At 47.6% G+C, this 10,912-nt stretch overlaps 1 pseudogene; it reads left to right on the forward strand.

Annotated features, from left to right (window-relative positions):
• Positions 1-452: 452 nt before the first annotated feature.
• On the forward strand, positions 453-570 carry LOC124557050 (annotated as a pseudogene).
• Positions 571-10,912: the final 10,342 nt, after the last annotated feature.

Genomic DNA, 10,912 nt, shown 5'->3' on the forward strand with positions numbered 1-10,912 from the left:
CATCCGTCAAAAGCGTTTCGAGAATATATGAAGATGGTGTCTGTTCCCGAAAGAACAGATACCATTCATGACTGTGCAGCTTCTCTAGAATGTGATGGTAATTAAATCGAAACCTTTAGCTGCCCGAGCGGTCTAAGGCGCTGCAGTCGTAGACTGTGCGGCTGGTCCCGGCGGAGGTTCGAGTCCTCCCTCGCGCATGGGTATGTGTGTTTGTCCTTAGGATAATTTAGGTTAAGTAGTGTGTAAGCTTAGGGACTGATGACCTTAGCAGTTAAGTCCAATAAGATTTCACACACATTTGACCAGTTTTTTAGCTGCCTACGCGTGTTGTTGATATACATCAATGGGGACAGCTGAAAATGTGCGCCCCGACCGGGACTCGAGCCCGGGATCTCCGGCTTACATGGCAGACGCTCTATCCATCTAAGCCAGCTGTACCCATTGATGTACGGGGCAACGGCCTTGCCGCAGTGGATACACGGGTTCCCGTCAGATCACCGAAGTTAAGCGCTGTCGGGCGTGAGCGGCACTTGGATGGGTGACCATCCGGGCCACCATGCGCTGTTGCCATTTTTCGGGGTGCACTCAGCCCCGTGATGCCAGTTGAGGAGCTACTCGACCGAATAGTAGCGGCTCCGGTCAAAGCAAACCATCGTAACGACAGGGAGAGCGGTGTGCTGACCACACCCCCCTCCTATCCGCATCCTCAGCTGAGGATGACACGGCGGTCGGATGGTCCCAATGGGGCACTTGTGGCCTGATGGCGGAGTGACGTTGATGTATATCAACAACACCTGTCGGCAGCTAAGGGTTTCGATTTAATTACCATTTCGATTCGAGAATAGTTTTATTCTCGACGTGAAAGCAACGTCAGCGCAGTAACCACGGTGACAAGTTAAATTAACGATTGTGAGAAACAGAGGTGCATTGGACTAGCCAGTTGCGAACAGGCAGGGTTAAGGAGCTGTCGTACGCCCCTAGTGTGTCAAAGGTGTTGTGTAACAAACTGCGATGGACGTACCTCTGTAAATCATGTTTTAGACACATTTTCCAAAATTTTTAGAATAGGAGAAATACACTGAAGCGCCGAAGGAACTGGTACACTTGCCTAATATCGTGTAGGCCCTTCCCGAGCACGCAGAAATGCTACAACATGACGTGGCATGGAATCGACTAATTTCTTGAGTAGTGCTGGAGGAAATTGACCACATGAATCCTGCAGGGCTGTCCATAAATCCGTAAGAGTACGAGGGAGTGGAGATCTCTTTTGAACAGCACGTTAAAAGGCATCCCAGATATGCTCAATAATGATCATGTCTGGGGAGTTTTGTGGCCAGCAGAAGTGTTCAAACTCAGAGGAGTGTTCCTGGAGCCACTCTGTCGCAATTCTGAACGTGCGGTGTGTCCCATTCTCCTGCTGGAAATGCCCAAGTCCGTTTGAATGCACAATGTAAATGAGTAGATGCAGGTGATCAGACAGGATGCTTACGTACATGTCACCCGTCAGAGTCGTATGTAAACGTATCAGAGGTACCACATCACTCCAGCTGCACACGCCCCACACCATTACGGAGAGCCTCCATGGATTCATGAGGTCGTCTCCTTACCTACACATGTCCATCCGCTCGATACAATTTGAAACGAGACTCGTCCGACAAGGCAACATGTTTCCAGCCATCAACAGTCAAATGTCGTGCAGTCATCAAGAGTACACGAGTGGGCCTTCGGCTGCGAAAGCCCATGTCGATGATGCTTCGTTGAATGATCCGCACGCTGACGCCTATTGAAAGATACGCACGCTGACGCCTATTGATGGCTCAGCATAGAAATCTGCAGCAATTTGCGGAAGGGTTGCATTTCTGTCGCGTTGAACGATTCTCTTTATCGTTGATTCCGTTCTTGCAGGATCTTTTTCCGGCCGCAAGGATGTCAGAGATTTGATGTTTTGTTGGATTCCTGATATTCACGGTATACTCGTGAAATGGTTGTACGGGAATATCCCCACTTCATCTCTACCTAGGAGATGCTGTGTCCCATCGCTCGTGCTCCGACTATAACACTACATTCAAACGCACTTAAATCTTGATAACCTGCTATTGTAGCAGGTGTAACTGATCTAACAACTGCAACAGACACTTGTTGTCTGCCTTATATAGGCGTTGTTGACCGCTCCGCCGCATTCTGCCTGTTTACATATCACTGTATTTGAATATGCATGCTCGTTTCCAAAATGATAAAATCCATTCAACAGCCAAGATCGCATGACACTTTTTTTTTTCTTTTAAGACAACCGGTTTCAACAGGTGCTATCATCTTCAGGTCTGTGCGCAACTCGTGATCTAGTGGCTAGTGTTGCTGCCTCTGGACCACGGGGTCCAGGGTTCGATTCGGAGCCGGGTGGGGATTCTCTCTTCCTGGGGGGTGGGTGTTTGTGTGGTCCTCATCATTTCTTCATCATCATCATTCGTGACAGCGGCTAGATTGGATTGTGAAAAAACTGGACTGTGTAAAAAATTGAGACTTGGTATGGGCGCTGATGACCATGCGGTTGAGGGCTCCACAAACCAAACATCATCATCTTCAGGTCTTAAAATCTTTTTGTTGTACAACACGTTCATTTTAAGCTGACATCACACCTAATTTGTCAAGTGGATAAAGATGGCACATTATTAAAGGTTTCTCATCGCTAAAATATTTTAAAAAACGTAAAGCACCTTTTATAATGTGCTATTTTTATCTATTTGACATCTTCCGTGCGACGTCAGTGTAAAATGAACAAGTCTTACAACAAAAACATTTTAAGACCTGAAGATGATAGCACAGTTCGTTGAAACCGGTTGTCCTAAATAAAAAAGATATTTTATGCGGTCTAGGCTGTCGAATGGTTGTTACAATTAAACAAATCTCTCAAAATAAAATTCAATCTTTCTGAAATGTTTTGAAGACGAGAAATATGTGTGTTAAGTTTGTCCCACACACATTGACTCCCGAACAAACTCTACGATGCTTTGATGCCTGTCGCGAATTAATTTAAATGAAAAACGTTAACAATTCTTTTCTGGAAAAAAGTCATTACGGGTGACGAGACTTGCTGTTATGAATACGAACCTATCACAAAACGATAAACTGCAGTAATTCTCCGGCGGATGTGGCCGACCTGTTCTAGGCGCTTCAGTCTGGAACCGCTCGCCTGCTACGGTCGCAGATTCGAATCCTGCCTCGGGCATGGATGTGTGTGATGTCCTTAGGTTGGTTAGGTTTAAATAGTTCTAAGTTCTAGGGGACTGCTGACCTGAGATAGTCCCATAGTGCTCAGAGCCATTTGAACCATTTTGCAGTGATTCACATCGAGGGTCAACGCTTTGACGGAATAACCAACATTCAAACGAGTGTGACGTGGGTGTTGAACAACACCCCAAGGCAGCTACACATGGTTGAATGAACGTTGTGTGCATTGTACACAAATGGGGACGGAGGGGGAGATGGGATGGCTAAAACGTTGAAACCACCATTTTAACTTTTGTTTCAATAGTAATCCAGTGTCGAACGTTTTGGACTTACAGGGTACAGGATGATGGATAAAGCCACCGACAGAATTTCGTAGGCTGTTCATGGATATTTGCTGAGTATTTTGGTATAAGGAACTAGTGGTCTCTCTATAAAGTAGTCATGATTTCTTTGATTTATCGACCCGGTTTCCTTTGTATTTGTGAAAAGTCATTCGTAAAGCGAAAAAGCCTGTAGTATGTATTCACCAAAACGTGCCATTTGCACTGAGTTTTGCAACAAACCTCCCGGCGGAGGTTCGAGTCCTCCCTCGGGCATTGGTGTGTGTGTTTGTCCTTATGATAATTTAGGTTAAGTACTGTGTAAGCTTAGGGACTGATGGCCTTAGCAGTTAAGTCCCATAAGATTTCACAAACATTTGAACATTTGCAACAAACCTTAGACGAAACATACGCACAGTTAAACATACATCATTTTCCGCTTATGACTATAGAAGTAGTTTTTATTCTGGTATTACAGTTTCTTTGTTTCACCACTGTCGTGAGCAAATAATCGATGCCATCTCACAGCACAGAATATAAGCTATAGGCAACGATACCCTTGTAGGTTTGCGTCCCACTTTATAGCGATGGAGACCATAGTTGCGAACAGTGACACAAGTAACATAATGTGACGTTTTTATTTCATTCAGCATGGGAAAAGCTCATGTTTTGACAGTATGTTACTTGGGTCAGTGATCACAGCAGTCGACTCCATAGCTATAAAGTTGGACACAACCGTACAAGGGTACCGTTAAACTGATGTGTGTTTCGTGACATGACATGCGATAATTATGCCTGGAAGCAGCGTAACGCCTAAATTGGAATAGTTCAATAGAAAATTCTACAGCCATAATAGGAAAATGACGTTCTTTAAACAGTCCAACGGACTACACACTCATTTTACAAGAATCTGACGTACGGTTTTATCACGGCTTGTAAGCGTGCAGCACAGCACGAAACAAATGCAGAACCGTACTCCTACATGTATTGGTTGAAATGTCGACCAGAAGGGTCACGGCACAATATACAGCGATGGACCTTCGATTGTCCCACACGCACCAGAATGCCTTGAGTTCGGCATACTACTTCCGCTACCGAGAAAATCCTAAGTACCATGTCCATGTGAGTATGGTCCGGATACTAGGAAACTAAGCAAATACCCTCGGAAGTCCATTCGTGTCAAGTCTGCTGACCGAGCTGACAATGGGAGAACAATACTATAGTCTGCTTTCTGATATCGAGTGCAAAATGTGCCGGCGACCCGTCACGTTGAAACCACATAAGGAGACGAATTCTCAGTGGCACATCATTAAATAACTGTGATAGCACATGTCAGGAAGCACGCAAGGTCCAGTCGCATACCACGGACAACACCACCTCATAAATTCATAGGATTGTGGTGTTGATAAGAATGGCACACATATTGTGCTTATTGGATTTGGCCAACATGCCTTTCTTGTAACATGCCTTTCTTGCAGAAGTGGTCTCGTCCGTTGTGACATGACAATCACAATTCGCTGGACGATATTTGATTTTTTTACGCTTATTCCTTAGCTATAATTGAGATAAGCACAGGAAGAAGGATTCACATTTTCTTGTTAGAAATGAGAGGACCCAGGTGTTTGTCCTACGGTTTGGCTTGACCACAGGAGGTCAGTCACTGTGGCTCAGGTGAAGAGACACGGGTCCTCAGGCCACTGCAGTATCCAGAAGCCGGGTGCAGTAAGCCCTTGCACTGCGCTTTTTCAGCAAACGATGTTTTCTCCTTTGAAGGCTGTCTGCTGCTAAGCCACTGCAAGTCCGTAGTATCTCAATGAGAATCACAAATTGCAGATCTAAGAACGGGCTACCGTTGCCCTGCTCACATACCGTGAGAAAATTCGCAGTCTTACACTCCATGTTTTATTATATAATCAACTGCGACTTACCCATCACCGTACCTCGGTGCGTAGAGCTCGAACAATGAGTGGAACATGACTAGCAGCTGACATCAAATTCTTGCTTGCTTAGATGCATTGTGTAAGACAAGAATGGGAAATTCCTGCACGGTTTCCCTGTATTTACAATAATGAAGCAACATGCCGGTGGCCACATTGACACTAACATTGAGATACCTCTTCCACATAGAGTTTCCTAAAAGGTGTGGAGTTAGTTTTATAAGGAGATACTTTCGGAACTCACGATCCTGCCGTGGAGGTTTGAGCAGCTCACAATTCGCCTGATTAATTGCACTGTTTCATGGTGTTACGTCTACTTTGCATTCGCAAGCTGCACAGATTAGTAAAGCTTGCAGAATTTCGCAAGCTGCCTTCCACGTAAATACTGTACCTCCCCATAACGTTAGCCGGACATACTTGATGAAACTCAGCTCCTAGCCAGCTTTGTGTTTCAATATTTTAGGTGGCTGTGTCCTCGTTGGATTAGAGAAATTTCTCAGTCACTTTTACTCTGTGTTCATTAAGTTGGAAACTTATTCTCTGTCATCTCTGGTATGTGTCGAGATATTAGAACAAATGAATGATTTATTAAATTCAGATTTGATTTGAATCTGAAAACCGAACTATGGTCCTAAAAGTGATCCTGGATAGACTAACCTCTAAAAATAAACATAAACAGTTTTGTTTCTCACTTGTGACGGTATTCCGTTGCACTACAGTGGCCATACCTTCTGTCTTATAAGCAGATACTGTGATCAGATGTTTAATTGCATACAGAGCACCGCATTCGCTCTCCTAGGCTGCTACTGATGTTATCATAAGCAAGTCGATCTGCATATCACAAGCGACAGGCAGAAAGAAACGACGCATAAATCTCACTATAAATAACACGAAAACAGGAAAATTGTAGTTTTTGCACGCATTGCTGTAGAAATAGTGTCTCATAGTCTAGCTCAACATGGAAAGTCCACTGACAGGGTAATCGTTGTTCATGTGAGATTCTCAAAACAGTGTTGTGGCTTAGTGTTCGGAGCTCGTGCAACTCACCGTCTACTGGCGGCGCCGGCCGTGGTGGCCGTGCGGTTCTAGGCGCGTCAGTCCGGAACTGCGCTACTGCTACGGTCGCAGGTTCGAATCCTGCCTCGGGCATGGATGTGTGTGATGTCCTTAGGTTAGTTAGGTTTAAGTAGCTCTAAGTCTAGGGGACTGATGACCTCAGATGCTAAGTCCCATAGTACTCAGAGCCATTTGAACCATTTTTTCTACTGGCGGCACGAAAGCTTCCAGATCGAATATTCTGACATAACTCGCCTTGTCAGAATCTGCCAATCTAACAATTTAGGATCCTGATGAGAATCAGGCACAGATGCAAAAATACTGGTCATCGTAGCAGGAACAGCTGAGCATTGCGTCCCTTTCCCACTTATCCATTGATTGAAATGAAACTCATGCAAAAGACACATACAGGCTAATCCCTCATCAGAAAACCTATCCACACAGCTGTCTTTCACTGTTAATGTGCAGCTGGCGTTGCCGAAAAAAAGAAGTCCAGTACAGAACCAAGGAGTATTAAATTCATGACTGAGAGGGAAGAGTACGTCCCGTGAGTGAATGGAATATGTATGTAATGATAATTAAATGGACACCCTAGCTGCAAACAGGCGTTGATGTACTTCATTGGGGACATGTTGAAAATGTGTGCCTCGCCGGGACACGAACCCGGGATCTCCTGCTTACATGGCAGACGCTCTATCCATCTGAGCCACCGCGGGCACAGAGGATAGTGCGTCTGCAGGGACTTATCACTTGCACGCTCCCCGTGAGATCGCAGTCTGCCTTCGGCAGTGACACAGTGCGGACCGTGTTGCCTGCCGGCCGCGCTGTGGTGCGCGCGCCTGTTTGTTTACGCCGGAGCAGCTTCGCGTGTGCGGTGTTATGAGTCTAGAACGAGATGGCACACTCGTACAGAAAAACGACTTTGAAGTTCAGTTTTGCGAACGACTATACACGACCAAAGGCACACGAGATTGAACGTTTCTTCAGAGAAGAGGTAAAAATCGATCCACAGGAAATCGTGGGAATCAATTTATCGCTCGTTTCAAGCGTCGTCTATGTCAAGCTTGTTGACGAGGCTGCTTGCGAAAGACTTCTACAACGATCACCGAACGGGTATCGTTTCTGTCATGCCGACGGGAATGTTGGTGCGGTTACAGTCGATCACGCGGGAATGGGGATCCGCACTATACGAGTCTTCGAACTTCCGTTTGAGGTTCCGTCTCAACTTGTTACCGACGCCTTTCGACCATACGGTACAGTTCTATCCCATGTGGCCGAAAAATGGACGAGTTTTACCACGTACCCCGTTTTAAATGGGGTGAGACAAATACGGATAGAACTGCGCAAGCACGTCCCCTCTTATTTGTACATAGGAGGTTGTCGAGCGATTATAATCTATGATGGGCAACCTCGCACTTGCTCGGGGTGCGGGAAAGAAGGTCACGTCCGCTCGGAATGCCTCCAGCGACGTTTAGTGCAGACTCCACGGGATGACGTTCAGGCGCCACAGCCGACGACTGTCTTACCGTTGACCTTTGTGGAAGCCCTGAGAGGCGACGTGAGGGAGACTTCCGTTGGGCACCAGCAGCTGCCCCCTATAGAGAACATGGACACCAACGGACTGGAACTCCGACCACCGGTTCCATCACAGCAGGCACAGGACACCGCACAAGAGATGCAGCTGACGGCCGCTCCAGGCTCATCCGTGGTGGCTGCCAGTGCTTCCACCGAGAGCGTGATAGGCCAGGCCCAAGACGGAGGATACGCAACCCCAACAGCCGATGCGGAAGCAAGGCAACGGAAACAGCGTTCGCCGAAGAGAAGAAAGAAGCGTCGACTGACTTCTGCTGACGATAGCCATAGTCCCGAGGAGACAGTGGACGACAACGACAGTATCGACCTGAGACCAGTGGATTCAATAGATACCGAACTGACGATGCAGGAACTACAGAGCGACGAAAACTTGACCTCTCCTTCTGGTGACGGGAAGGCGGAAGTGGAGATGACAACTGTCCAACATCAGAGCGATGACAACGTTACCTCCCATCCTTCGACCAGTTCCGGAAATATGCTGGGGGACTGGGCGCAAGAAATGGACCAACAGGAACAGGATGAAAATACGAACGCGACGATTGAGGACAGTCCTGCCCAGAGGCCGGGAGGGGTCGGGAAATGTTGACCAACTTAGTGTGTTGAGGAGCGCCGGGGGTGCAGATGGATGCTTAATGACACCGCCCTACAACTGATGAACACAAGCCAGGCGTACCGCATTGCCACGATAAACATTAATGGCATACGGACACCGCTTAAAATTCAAATGCTGAAAGATATGTTACGCACTGCGGACGTGGATATTGTACTCCTACAAGAAGTGCGTTTCACATCGCCGCCAGAGTTCTACGGTTACGAGGCACATTATTCAGTGCACGATGAAAGTGGATGCGGTGTGGCGATTCTCACCAGGGAAGGAATAGGAGTGGAGGACGTCAGGTCTCTCCCTTCGGCACGCGGCATAGCGATCACTGTCGACGGCGTTCGTTTCATCAATTTATACGCACCATCTGGCTCCACAAAACGAAGAGAAAGGGCGGCTTTTTACACCGAAGAGATAGCACCGTTGTTCGCTGGACGCTTTGATAACTATATAGTGGGCGGCGACTTTAATTGTGTCGTCGACAAAAAGGACCAAGTACCTCATTAATTGCCATGCATGGAACTGCGTGCGTTGATTACCGAAATGGCGCTTTTGGATACCTGGGAACTGCAGCATGGTGACAGACCGGGTTATACGTTTGTCACGGGACACTCGGCGAGTAGACTTGATAGAGTGTACGTGACACGAGCTCTACGGACGACGATACTGGATGCCGAAATCTGGCCAGCGGCTTTTACGGATCATATGGCGTACGTCTGTACGATTTCACTAACGCGTCAGAAGATATGGCGGAGTAAAGGTCACTGGAAAATGAATTGTGCACTTTTACGTGACACTGAATGTCACCGGTCGATAGAGGCGGCCTGGGAGACCTGCGTTCGCCGCCAACGAGCGTACACCTCGGTTCTCCAGTGGTGGGTTAAATGCGCAAAACCAACGTTACGGCGAACGTTGATACGATACGGGCAGGACAAATCGCAGTGGAACCGCACAACGGCTGATTTTTATTTTACAGCCCTGAGGGAGCTGATGACCCAACAACCATCGCCGGAAAGGCACACGGCCATGCGCCGGATAAAAGCCAAGTTATTACAGCTGACGAGACTAAGAATGGAAGGTATAATGGTCCGGGCGAGATTGGCGGACACAGTTGCTGCCGAAACCCCCTCCATGCACCACGTGGTACGTGAACGCCAACGACGACGCAGGACATTGATCAGGGAACTAATCTCTGAAACTGGCCAGCAAGTTGTGCACCAGCGTGATATTGCGCATGTGTTTACCGACTATTTCCGCCAGTTATATGGACCTGTACATGTGAACCACGAGACACTACATGATGTCATCTCGGAAATGCCAGACAGAGGACCACCACTGGATGCAGAGACTTTCATCACGGCGATAACAGAGGACGAGCTGACAGACGCAATTGCCAGGGGGGCTCCGAACAAGTCCCCAGGACAGGACGGCTTCCCAATTGAATTTTACCGTGCCTTTGCATACCTCATGGGACGGACCTGGATTCAGATGTACAACGAACTCCTGTTACCGCAGACTGAGATACCTGCCGAATTCACGGAGGGTATCATCATCCCAATACCCAAACCACGCGGTGGCAGAAATCCAGGAGATTATAGACCACTCACTCTCTTGAACTGCGACTATAAGATTTTCGCGCGCATCCTTGGGGCTCGCCTGCGGTCTTCACTTTCTGATAGACTCCTCATTGATCAAACTTGCCTCGGCGGTAAGAGCAACGTGCATACGGCGCTCAGTGACTACCGAGATATCATCGCATTAGCAGCGGCATGCCGAGTGCGTGGGGCATTCGTCGCTATTGACTTCGATCATGCGTTCGACAGAGTGGATCATACCTTTTTGCGTGCGGTGATGGGCAGATTGGGAATCCCACAGGCCTTCATCCTAGTGATCATGCGACTGTTACACGGCGTACGATCAAAGGTCTCGGTGAATGGGCGGGGCACTGACTACATTGTTATTTCAAGGTCAGTTCGTCAAGGTTGCCCCCTTTCGATATTTTTGTATGCAATGGCTTTGGAACCCTGTCTATATGGTCTCCGAAGACGGTTGGAGGGAGTGCCGTTGCCACAACTGACCTTTCATTGCCGCGCTTATGCTGACGATGTGATGCTGGTGGCACGGACCGGCGAAGAAGTACGTACGGCGTTGGCATGGATACAGCGATACGGGATGGC

This window comes from Schistocerca americana, chromosome 1 (assembly GCF_021461395.2).
Source record: "Schistocerca americana isolate TAMUIC-IGC-003095 chromosome 1, iqSchAmer2.1, whole genome shotgun sequence".
Lineage (NCBI taxonomy): Eukaryota > Metazoa > Arthropoda > Insecta > Orthoptera > Acrididae > Schistocerca > Schistocerca americana.